Raw genomic sequence first — 12987 nt, 5'->3', positions numbered from 1 at the left:
CAATGGGAAGGCAGAGGAGGCTTAACCTTGGTCCCCTTCCCTTTCCATACCCTGGTTCTGGGATGTATGTCCCTGACTGGGTCATTTCCCTCCTTTGTCTCCAGGCAATGACAGTGCACAGGGGTCAGATGTCTCTCTCACAGCAAAGTGAGACTCTGGGGGCCTGGAAGGAGAGAGGGGCTGGGCTAAAGGGGGCCAAGCAAAGAGGAGGGTATATGAGGCTGGGCTGAGGACTGGTTGGGTGGTGAGGCAGGCCCTTCAGAATGATGAGAGGCTGGACACCAGAGGGGACTCGGAGCATCTCCCTGAAACTCTCTTTCCTTCTTCTCCAGCTTGAGAGAATTGCCTGGTGTGGGCCTGAGGAAGAAAACAGTCTCCAGTCCCTGTGTTGTTCCTGTGGACCCCTGGCTTCTCTCCCCAGCTGGCCCAAGCCCAGGGAAGCATCGTTAGGCCCTCACCCTGTTCTCTAAGGCCCCCTTCCCCACCTTCTTTCTTTCTGCCTGTCTCACTCTGCAGGGAGACAACCAGCAGTGAGGGCCAGAGCGCTCTGGGAATGAGCCCTCTTCACATTTGAGATGCAGTGACCTCTGGGAGCTTTGTCTGACTGCACGCAACCTGATGAATTGTTGTTCTTGAGTCCTCAGCTTTTCTCCACAATCTCCATCTGCGTGGGGGTCTTTGGGGGACAGGATGACAATGTGGAGACGTTACGGCTGTATGAAGGGAAATAAAGTGGAGACGCTGGAATCCTTTTATTTGCTCTGCTGAGTCTGTGAGTGCAGGTGGGGGCTGGGGCCAGGAGGGGAAGGAGCCTGGGGAGGGCTGGTGTATGGTGCATGGTGAGGGTGCAGATGCTTGTCTTTGCTTTGTACTGCTTGGGTGCACTTGTGGATGTGGTATATTCAGACTTGTTCCAGGGCTTCAGACAGAGCCCAGGCTGCGTACTCCTCCTGGAACTGGAATGATGCACAAACAGGCTGTTGGCCCATAGGCGGCCCCTCAGTGTGGACTTTCAGTGAGTTCCAGTTCTCTCTATTTTGTTGCCATTTTCCTCCCCCTTGTGTGTGTGTCCCTGTTTTCTTTCATTGCAGGGGCCTCCCTAAGGGCTTCAGTGGCCTCTGCTCAGGGCCCATTCCAGGACCCTGGGGCTCTGTCTCTGTTGGTGATGGCAGCTGCGGGGTGACCGCCTTGTCTCTTTTAGACTGGCCCAGACTGGGGGCTTTTCTTCCCTCTGACCTACCCGTTAACTTTGGAGTTAATGAAGGAAGGAATATCTAGTTTCTAAACAGAAAGAACCCTGGAGTCCCTACCCTGTACACGGTTAGAGCCAGTGATTGATCTGCACCTATAACTTCCCCCCCTCCACTTCTTTCCCCTTTGGAATGATCCACGCTGCTGGGAACATTCACCTTTCCCTCTTTTGTTCTGCCCTTAGTATTTCTTTCCCCAAAAGACCAATGTTTTAATTATTACATTTCTCTCCTATCATATAATCACCATCTCAGCTTAGTATCAGACAATTGTTTTTTCCTCATTGAGGCCATCTGAGTTTTGCTCACTTGTTTTAAAATCCCTGGTGTGGAAGTTTCCATCACTATTATTAATTGATCTAAGGCAGTCAATCACAAAGTGATGAAACTGCAGAGACTTGGCCCTCTTACTCCTAGCTGATATGCGATAATTAAGAGAAAACATTCACTACAGGTATGTCAGGTCAGATCTGGGTCATGTTGGACATTTGTTGCTCATACCACACTGAGTAGCTGGGACATAGTTTTTCCCAGAAGGTTCAAGGCCTCTTTGAGCCTCTTCGTCTAACAAGGCCGGGGATAATAAGTGGACGATTTCCCTTGGGGTGTAAGCCATCTTATCCCATGGCCAGACATGATTTGGGGACCCTGGGGTTGAAGTAGGGAAAGAGCTTCAAGGGAGTGGAACCATCTTCTTTGAGCCCAAAGCTTCCTCTTGTCTTGGTCATAGTTGTGGAGAGTTGTACATGGAGGACTTGTCTTTTCTCACAAGACTCTGTCTCCACATGGCTTACAAGGAGCAGGACAAAAATACTGCTTTTACATCTCTGATGAATAATTAGTTCACTGAAATATGAAACATCTCTCATAGAACTGGAGTTGCTTTTCTGACCCTGATCTCCAAACTCTGTGACCCTCAGAGTCCAGCTTTCCAAATCCCCCATTACAGGTGTCCATAAGCAGGAGGGGCTGCTCCAGGAGGCCTGGCCTTGGGGGACTGAGTGACACCCTTGTGGGCTTTGTTAGAGTGTGGATTCCATGCAGGTGTAGGTGTGACCAGAGGGTCAAATACACCCTGCTGCCTGGCTGCAGTGTTCTGGAATGCTTTGGAAGCAAGTTAAAGAGTAGGGAGATATTTAACAAAGACATGAAAATACAATAAAGCAGATAACATTTCATTTAAACTGAGTCAGTGTGGCCTGCAGGATCCTTAAGTGCCTCCCAGGCCTATTTGGGGGCAGCCAGGCGGTGCGGTGGATGGAGTGCAGGGACCAGAGTCAGGAAGACTCATCTTCCTGTTTCAAATCTGGCCTCAGACACTTACTAGCCGTGTGACCCTGGACAAGTCACTTCGCCCTGTTTGCCTCAGTTCCCTCATCTGTAAATGAGCTGGAGAAGGAAATGGCAAAGTGCTCCAGTATCTTTGGCAAGAAAACCCCAAATGGGGTCACAGAGTATTGGACATGACTGAAAATGACTGAATGACAACAACAATAATTTCTGTTTGAGTTTGACATCACTGGTTAGACCAGCTGACATTGAAGTGACCCAAAGGACTCCCAAATTCTGTGATGCTGATTCCCTACACTTGTGGTTGCTTCATATCAAGGAGTTCCCTGGCCCTTGCTACTAGCCACTCAACACACATAGGACCATGGAAGGATGTTGAGACTGCCTATTGGGAACAATTGTTGGGTCAGCATCCTTTTTAGAGTCCTATATTTGGGCTGGGGTCAGGTCTGGCAAAGGCCTTCCATCCCAAACCTTAGCTCGCCTATAAGAACCTTGGCTTTGCCTTCTTCCTTTCCTAACAGTCTCCTCTGTAGCTCATAGGTTCAAAGCAAGAGATCTGGCTTATTAGCCTTAGTATCACTGACAATGCAAATGTTATTCTCATTTTACTGATGAAGAAACTGAGGTCCAGAAACTCAGTGAGGTGCTCAGAGCCACACACCCATGAAAGCCAGAGTTAGGACCTGACCTCAGGTCTTCCACTCCGCCATGGGCCTCCCAAGCCCGACACTCCAAATCCCAGCTGCAGCCCTGGGTGAAGCCTGACGTGGATAGACCTGTGGAGGTCTGCCTCTGAAACCTTCCTTCTGTATCTCCATCGAATCCCTTAAATATGGGTACCTCATTCAGTGGCTCCCCTTCTCTGAATGCCCAGTTTGTAGCAGGGATCTCCCCTGGAATCTGTAAATCTCTCTGGAACCTTCAGACAAAGGCATAAGCAGGATGGGAGGGGAGAGGAGGCGTCCCTGAGTGTCACAGCCGTGTGCTTCCAGCTGCTGTGTTGGCAGCCCGTGGGCCTCAATGGCATGCCTGAAAGCAACCCACCTGGCCCTGTCCAAGGTTAGGGAAATATTAAACTAGCAGATGAATTGCATTTTCTTTGGCATCCATGTGAGATGAAATTAGGGCTCACATTCCTCATTTGCAGCAGAATGTGGGTCTAAATTTCAAGGCAGTGAGGTGGCTCAGATAGTGCAGTCTCTGACTTAGAGTCAGGGAGACCTGAGTTCAAATCGCATCTCAGACGCTTAATAGCTTTGTGACCCAGAGCGGGTCACTTACCCTCTCACCTCAGTTTCTGAGATCGGGCTCATAATAGCACTTCTTTCCCAGGGTGGGTGTGAAGGTTATATGAGATCATATTTAGAAAATGGTTTTGCAAAGCTTGTTATAGAAATGCACAGTTATTATTATTGTCTTCAAGCGATAATTCCTATGATTCTGCCGATTCTAAACAGTCATTCAATCATCACGATATTCATTGAAATGATGACTTTCATCCCATTCCTTCACAACCCTATGAATTCCTCCCATGTGAAGGAGGCATTGGTCATTTATCTCTTAAGCAGGGACCCTCTTTCCACCCAGTGGATATCCATGGTATTATAGGATAATAGGATATAGAATTATAAGGTGTGAGGAGAGCACAGTCCTCTGACAAACCCGTACCTGAAGCCTTCAGACTTCCTAGTGAGCTTGAGGACTTCACAGGATCATCAGTCTAGAGTCTGAGGGGGCCCAGCAGGCCATCTGCCCCAGCTGCCTAGAACAGCACCTAGTCCATAGCAGACTCAATGAATGCTGTTGGCCTGACTGACTCCACTCGCCCAATCCATTCCTTTGATCTCTAGAACTTTTTATGAAAGTAAAATCTGCTTGACAATGACTAAAAACTTGCTTATTCAGTAGAACAGTGAGAAATAACACGGTCTTGAAGGAAGATCCGGTTCCTAGAGGGCCCTTCAGCTGCTTTCTGGGTCACTGAGGAATAAATTGCCCAGAAATTGAACAATTGTAAAAAACACAGGGTCGTGATTAGATGCAGCTTGTGAAGTCCAGGCTTGGTCAGCCACAGCCTTTCAGAAACGCTAGTCTGGGATACCCAGGGAAGGCTTCCCAGTGAGAAGGGGACTTCAGCTTCAAAGAAGTTACTTTTATCTATGTCAGGGGCTCTTCAGCTGAAGCACATGACCCCTGAGGAATTTGATGAAAGTTTTCAGGGGGTCTGGGAATTTGGTTGGGAAAAAATACATCTTTATTTTGACTAGCTTCTAATTGAAAGGCAATCATTCCTTTGACTATCAAATTTTCAGAAACCACAATAGCCTTCTTTTTGCTCCCAGCAGCAAGAGGAAGACGATGAAGCAGATGTCTTCATTTAGTAAGCACTGGAATAAGATGCACACTTTGTGCCGTCGTTATGGCTCTAAGGCATACCATCTTCAGAAGTCAACATGTGGCAGGCAAATGTGGGTATCCTGCTAAATGAAAGAGAAAGTATAATTGGAGTACTGGTCGAATGAGGCACCTAAAAATTGTCTATCGTCGATTCAGGAATGGATTCCGTGAAGGAAGAACACCTAAACCCCAGAGAGCAGCTGTTGCAGCATCTAGTTCATCTTGAGGATTCAACTGTTTGTTAAAATAAATGTCCTGAATGAAAAAAGTAAGACAAAAAACCCCAAAGAAAACCACAGTAGCATTCTTAGAAGGCATTTATTAAAAGCTTCAACAGATGACACATAATTTAAGATAAAATACAGAGGTATGAATCTTTTAGACCATAACAATAATTAGAAGTAGACTTGTTTCCTTGTATCAGAACGATGAAGGAAATACAACTGTGTTAGGTGCCCTCAGGCGTTTTCCGTGTGTGTGTGTGTGTGTGTGTGTGTGTGTGTGTGTGTGTGTGTGTGTGTGTACATACACAAGTGCATATGTATGGGAGATAATAGCTACTAACCGATCAACCAATTCATCGAGAAATATTTCTCAATAACCTTCTATGCCAGTCACTGTCCTAGGTGCTGGGGATGGAAAGGCTCACATGGATCAGTCCCTGCCTTGAAGGCACTTTCATCCTGCCAGGGTTTATCCAGGACCAGTTTTCTGTCACTGCCTGTGATCAAAACACTGCTGTTTTCACTTTGTGTTATTATGAACTTGACAAACATGGTCTTTCCCTATACAAAGAGTAGAAAAATGGATTGTATTTGGAGTTGTCAACCGATTTTCATACGATGAATTTGTATAGCATTAAACACCATTGTTCCCAAAGTGACCCATTTTGTCTGTCTGTAAACTTCTTTCTCCTTTCTTCTGTGTATTTTATGTGCTTCTTTGATGATGTTGTCTTTCTTTTTTTTTTAATGTCACTATTATTACCAGCTCCCAAATTGCCCCATTCCCTAAACCCAAAGCCCTTATAACAAAGAAGCAAATGGGGGCAGCTAGGTGGCTCAGTGGATAGAGTACCGGCCCTGGATTCAGGAGGACCTGAGTTCAAATCCGGCCTCAGACACATAGCACTTACTAGCTGTGTGACCCTGGGCAAGTCACTTAACCCCATTGCCAACAAAACAAAGAAGCAAATGACAACCAATGCACTGATTTGCTCAGTCTGAGACTGTACATCTCATTCTATATCTTTAGTCCATCCTCTCTCTTTTGCAAGGTGGAAAATCATTGTTGGTCTTTGGGAATTGTGAGTGGTGATTGCACTGATCACAACTTTTAAGACTTTCAAAATTGCATTGCAAATACCCTAACTGGCTACAAAGGACCTGTGAAGGAAGAGGCTATGCATCCGGAGAAAAATTGGCAAATAGCAGTATGTAGAGAATGATTTTACACACACACACACACACACACACACACACACACACACACACTACACATACATACACATACATTTGTGTCTAATGGTATCCATCTCTGGGGCTGGGGGAGGGGAAGAACAAAAGAGAAAAAAGAAAGTTACATGAAAACTTTATTATATATTTAATAGCAATAGAAAGTTGTATGTAATAGATTTGCAGTTTCATGTACAATCACCTTTTTTTATTCTACTATGTTATAAAAATGCTTGTTTTATATCGCAAGTTCAAAATAAAATACATAAAAATTACCAAAAAAAAAAAAAAGCTACAACTGGCTCCTGTCAGGTGCAGGCTGGGCATCAGTGACTAAACCAGGTTGGGTTGTTCATCTTGTCCAGACCCCAGTTTACTAGGAACACTCTGAGGGAGGACAAAGGGAGGAGATGATGGGAGAAGGAGGTCATAGGGAAAAGAAATGGGATAAGAGTCCTGTCTTTGCATCCTTTCCAGTGATGCCCTGCACTCTCCTGGGTCCTTATTTTTTTTTTTTAGGCAATTGGGGTTAGGTGACTTGCCCAAGGTCACACAGCTACTAAGTGTCAAGTGTTTGGTGTGAGGCCGGATTTGTACTCAGCTCCTCCTGACTTCAGGGCTGGTGCTCTATCCACTGCGCCACCTAGCTGCCCCTGGGTCCTTATTCTTCCCAAGGATATTCAGGGTCCGGTCCCCTCCTCTTGTTAGGGACATGCTTAACAACAACTGCTAGCTGATAGTTCAGGTTCAAGGTTGGGATGAAATGAGGCCCTCACGAGTCATTGAACACAAAGAAAGGAGGCTGACTTTGTCCTGACCCAGTGAGGGTGTGCACCAAGGACCCAGTGACACTTTTCTGGAGAGGGCTCCTCTATCTGGTCAGCAGGGCAGGGCAGGGTGACTCCAAAGAAGCCACCATGCTGGAGGAGCCACAACTCCCTGTGGATGGGACTTTAGGTGCCCTTAGGTCACCAGGAAGCTACCTTAAGGGAGACAAGGGCCAATCAAATCCTAGGGACTGCTTCATTGCCTTTTAGTGAAAACTAATCCTTGTTTTGGGGAAACCAGAAGCTCCTGTCACACACCATGCCCAAAGACCCACAGATCTTCTAGAAGGCTTTCTGCCATTTCCTAATTTTCAGGATTTGATTGGACAATTGTCCTGGCCTAGGGAATACAAGAACTGAAGAAAAAATACTTTGCCTCACCAAAGAGTAACCAAAAGGAAAAGGAAAAAAAAAGATAAGGAGGATGAAAAAAGCCAGAAATTCCAGATTTTCTCTTTCTCTTTTGGATGAACTGAGCCTCAGATCTTAGTGATCTAGACTTGGTGTCAAATACTTATGAAGCCATATTAAAATGTCATTGAAAAGTATTTTACAAAATAAAGATATAATAAAGCATAAATAATGTTACTATGTGGTTTTCTCAGAGATCCTTACCTACAGAGCCTGGCAGGTAGCAAGTGCTTGTTAATTAAATGAATGATTGTTTACAGTGTCACCAGTCAGGGAGCTGACTGTGAAAATGCTAAACAAGAAATGTTTCTTGGCTCCCCTAGAAGAGACTAGATGACACTTGCTGCACACTTCCAGATGGGGGAGGGGGATAGCAGTCAGACCCTGGGCCTAGAGGCAAAGAGGAGGGAAGTGAGAAGGGCAGTTTAAAAAGAATGAAGATCTTTAGGTAAGGACGTTGTGACCAGGAAGAAGATACTCCTGAGAGACAAAGGCAGACAAAGAGATGCTGCTTCCACTCCCCCAGATTTTCTTCCTTCTATGAGTTGTCCCTATTATGATTCAAGCTGACTGTGGTGAAGGCTTCACTGCTGAGCTCCAGAGGACCAGCTCATGTTGTGTGGTCCCAATGACTTGCTCTGCACTTTGTCCAACTGAGTACTCATCATCCCTGATCTGGCAGCAGCCTGCCCTCCCAGCCTTATTTCCCACCAGTGCCCCTCAAGCCCTCTTGACTTCAGCCAAACTGTCTTATTCATCATCCCAGCACCAAAAAGCAGAGGACTGAGGGATGAATTTCCTTATGCTACTGATGTTAGGACATGGGCAAGATCCCATCACTTCCTAACCTCATCTGCTTAATTATAAAGAAGGGTTTTTATCTCTAAGGTTCAGTTAACAGGTTCAGTGTCCTGTATGATCCACAGGACACTGTGGGTAGAGGAATGGGAAGATTTCTAAAAGAGTCAACCTCTCCCTCGTGCTAAATGAGGGCAAGGGGCAGAGATCCCTTTCACTGAAGAAAAGAATTGCCCCTATAGGCAGGAAAGTGCATTATTTCCCCTTTAGACAAGTCCTCAAGTCTGCATAGGTTCCCTCCATCTAAATTGTCAGTAAATGAGGAATATTTCCCACTCCCATGGAAAAAAAATCAATCTTCATCCCATCAGTCCATATGCTGTACTTTCCTACCTCTGTACCTTTGTCCATATCATTCCCTATGCCCACAATGCCCTTCTCTCATTAAATCAGTAAAAATCCTCTTCATCCTTTTAGACCTCGCTCAATAAATGTCACCTCTTCCAAGATGGCTTGCCATACCACCTCATTTGGAAGTGATTATTCCATCCACAGGTCTCAAACAGCACTTTGTGGACACTTCTGTTCTTGTATGTTAGAGTGGTTGACTCTAACAAGATGGGAAGCTCCTGGGGGCAGGGCCCAGGCTGTAGTTACTTGATTATTTTTGTCACTGCCCAGGCTTTCCATAGAGTGGGGGCTCTACTGGGTTACACTGACCATGATGAGACCTCCTGTGCTTTAGGAGGAACCTCATCTTTTGGGTCCTTGGTAAGCTGCTCCTCCCCCAGCCCGTGGATGGTGGCAGTAACTGCAGACTGCTGGCAGCCACTCTGCTTCTTCTGGCTCATCTTCCCCAGGCTCTTAATTCAAGGGCTACATCTCACAGCCCCATTTGCCCTCAGAGCTGTCTGTCCCCTCACAAGAGTCTTGGGAAGCAGTCAGTGAGATGATTGATGATTCTCAGACAGATCCTCTCCCCCCACTGCATTGTAGAATCTACCTTACGTAGGACACAATTCCTGCAGACCCAGGTCCCCTTGTCCAAGCAGGATTTCTGACCAGGTGTAGTTCCCCTTCACTCTTACCCCGACCTCCTCTCCCAGCGGTCCCAACATTTCCAAGTACAGCAAAAGTGAAATGGCTTGGGAGCCTCTTCCCGTAGAAACTACTGCCCAGTCGGGACCCGCTCTCCCCACACTCATCTTTCTTTCCCCCCATCCTGAGTTCAGTGGGGCAGGCGCTAGGAGGAATGGCTTTTCTTGCCGCCTCCAGGCTCTCAGGCCCAGCCAGACCCCACTTCTGAACCTCTTCCTCCATCGCTCTTTCGGCTGCTGTGCACCTCTCTTGGCTCCCAGGAAGTGCCCAGCGCGCTCACTCTGTCGCATCGTCCAGCTTCCCAGCCTGGCTCCTTGAGGCCACAGCTCTGCTCTCGGACCAGGAGCTTGGAGACCACACCAGGCAGCCCTTTCCGCCCCTACCCCATCTCACCCCCATTTCAGATAGGAGCGCCCCCGCCCTCGCTGCGATCCGCTGAGCTCAGAGCCTGATTTGCCCAGTGGCTGGTGAACTTTAAAATCCGTGAGAGGGAAGGCAGTGGGGGTCAGAGGATATAGTCGAGAACCGAAGACCCGCAGGGACTGGAGCTTGGCTCTCTTGGCTCACGTTTCAAGGACCCAGCTCAGCTTTCGGTTTCTTTTCGCAGAAACATCTCCGATTCTCGCTAGTAGAGCGGGCAGCCACAGCTTGCTTCTTGTCCTGCCCATCCCCCTCATCCTACCACTCACCCCAATCCGGGACAAATTCCAGGCTCTCGCTTGGGATTCAGGCAATGCCGCCTTCAGGACCCAGATTCTTAGGAAAAGTAGGCAGAACAGACAACGAAGGAAAGTAACCTGGAAAACCCCCCTGTCCCACCTGTGGTTATGGCTCCTAAACTTCTTGAATTTCTCTGCCCTCGCTGAGTCAGTTCTGAGGAACTGTGGGCGCCTCTGTTACCGCTGCTCTTGGTGCCTGCTTGCCCGACTGACGGACTGAACCAGCGAGCGAAAGAACGAACTGACGAATCCCTCCTGGTAAGGACAAGCTGCGGAGTGTTCAGAAACCAGCTGACCACACCACGTTTATGTTTTTTCATCCCAAAAGTAAAGAGACTGAACTTGGTGATTTCTGGGGACCATTTTAAGCCGGATATCCCATGATTTCAGCGAGCCGGGCGACTTTGGGTGTAAAACGTTGTATAGAATGAGGCTCTCTGGCTCTGGAGGTTGTCTTTTTGTCTCTGGGCCCCGGGGACCTGGGGATCTCGTCTGCCTGGAAGTTGCCAAATTTGATAGAGTAAACTTCTGCAGCCTCCTGGGTTTGCAGGATGGAGTTTGTGGTTGGCAGCTGAAATATTCTAACACTGGGAAAAGCTAAGCCGCTCTTCAGTGTCTCAGCAGCTTGGTACCCCAAGGCTAGTTAGCCAGCCCCAGCATTGACCAAAGCCCGACCTGTCCTAGCGTACTCAGGATAAAATGTCGCCCCGCCCCTCTTCTCATCTCCTCCCCCCCTCCTCCCAGCGGTGAGTTTATCTTTGGGTTGTTTTCTTTCCCGTCTCTCTATGTCTAGTGTACAACCGGCAGTCAAAAACATTCTGAAAGCATGACGCACCAGAATCCCAGCTGGTTGACTCTGGCCTCCAGCCCCAAGTTCTATTGAGGAAAATAAAGTGTTTTTTTTTTCTTTTAAGGAGTAAGTTCCCTTCTCTATCTCTCAGTCTCAGGGTGTTTAATGATGAAGCCAGCTCAAGCTGATAGCCAGAAAGTCTTCTCTTTTCTCTTCTTTCTCCACCTCCTCTTGCATCAATTCCTCTTTCTCTTCCCCTTTTAACTCATCCTCCTAGTACTACTTCATTCATATGGGTCTGGTTGGCCTGGTGCTCCTCACGCTGGGGATGCTGGTGTTTCTAGACTGGCACAGATTGGGGGGCTGCCAAGACAGAACCTGGAGACCCCTGCTTGAACAACAGATGGAGTTAAAACAAAAACATTGGGTCATGAGGTGTGTGGTCTTTGTCAGTAATGGCCATGGTATGGGAGGATATCATCTGGAATCATGGAGGGTTCCTTGGAAACAGGTGAGGGAGTGAAAGAATTAGTCTGTCTCTGTTCTCAGCCACTGCCAGAGGCCATCTCTTTAAAAGTACTTGGACATCACTTCTCTTAACAAAAGAAGCCTGTCTTTGAAGCTTGAGTCTTTGGATGAAAGTGCGAGAGGATATCCAGGTGGGAAGGACTGTGTGTGAGCATGGACTGCTGGGGGGGGCGGGGGGGGGGAGCTTCTTAGAATGGGGAGAAGATCAGCCCAGCTGGAGAGGAGAGGCCAAACCTAGGGGTTTCAATGCTTAATCTTAATAGTAACCAGCTGTGTGAGGTAACAGACTCCAAAAGGTACTGTGATTTTAGGCTTAGAAGTCAGACTAGAGACAGCTTGGTAGTTGGGGTGGTGCAATGGATAGAGCACTATTTTTGGAGTCCAGAAGATGTAAATTCCAATCTGACCTTAATCACTTACTAGCTGTGTGATACTGGGTAAGTCATTTTTTTCCCCCTGCTAAAATTAGTCTGTTTTCTAAACTATATAAGGAACAGGGTCAAAATCACAGGAATAGAAGAAATTCCTCAATGGACAAATGGTCAAAGAATATGAATAGGCAATTTTCAGAAGAAGAAATCAAAGCTATCAACAGACAAATGGAAAAAAAATCTCTAAATCACTAGTAATTAGAAAAATTCGAATGAAGCTAATTCTAACATACACATCAGCTTGGCTAAGATGCAGAAAAGGAAAATGAAAAATGTTGGAGGGGATGTGGGAACATAGGTGCACTAATACAGTATTGGTGGAACTCTGAACTGGTTCAGCCATTCTGGAAAGCATGTTGAAACTATGCCAGAAAAGCTATTAGGTGCACATTCTTTGATCCAGAGGTACTGCTACTAGGTTTATGCCCCAAAGAGATGAAAGAAAGAAGAAAAGGATGCATATGTGCAAAAATATTTATACTAGCTCTTTTTGTGGTGTCAGTATTAGAAACCGAGGAGATGGTAGTTGCTCTCACTCTCCCCTATCAACCTCTGAAAACCCAGAAAATATCACCCCATAAAAAAACAACCCTGGAACAGCTGAACTAGAAGAAAGATGGGGAACAGTAGTGTAGCAGCCCAGCAAACCTCCTGGTGCCTCAGAAAAAATAAGGGAAGCAGTAACAAAGGGCCCCAGGCTGATAAGCACCCTGCAGCATTCATAGGAAAGGAGCTGAAGAAAGCAACCTAGAGTCTTCCTAAAGTCCCAGCCTCGCTGATTCCAACCCAACACCACACAAGCTGTCAGAATCCTACAGCTTCCAACTGTCAACCAGGAGAAGATCCTGAAGCCCAGGTAGTAAAGCAGGCAAATACCAACACCTGAACCTCCAAGTGCCTTAGCAAGGGCAGGGAAACTGGTGGAAACCGGCTCAGAAAACCACCAGGTACCTCAGTACTGTACCGCAAAGAAATCTTCCAGTGCATTAGC

General features: G+C 46.9%; 1 long non-coding RNA gene across 1 annotated transcript; it reads left to right on the top strand.

The window, feature by feature from the left end:
• Nucleotides 1–4099: 4099 nt before the first annotated feature.
• LOC144457430 (uncharacterized) lies at nt 4100–5823 on the top strand. Its single transcript, XR_013486738.1, has 2 exons — nt 4100–5011; nt 5097–5823. It is a non-coding gene; the product is annotated as an uncharacterized LOC144457430 (long non-coding RNA).
• Nucleotides 5824–12987: the final 7164 nt, after the last annotated feature.

This window comes from Phascolarctos cinereus, unplaced genomic scaffold (assembly GCF_003287225.1).
Source record: "Phascolarctos cinereus isolate Bilbo 61053 unplaced genomic scaffold, phaCin_HiC Scaffold_596;HRSCAF=1227, whole genome shotgun sequence".
Classification (NCBI taxonomy): Eukaryota; Metazoa; Chordata; class Mammalia; order Diprotodontia; family Phascolarctidae; genus Phascolarctos; species Phascolarctos cinereus.
This window is presented reverse-complemented; position numbering and strand designations above follow the sequence as displayed.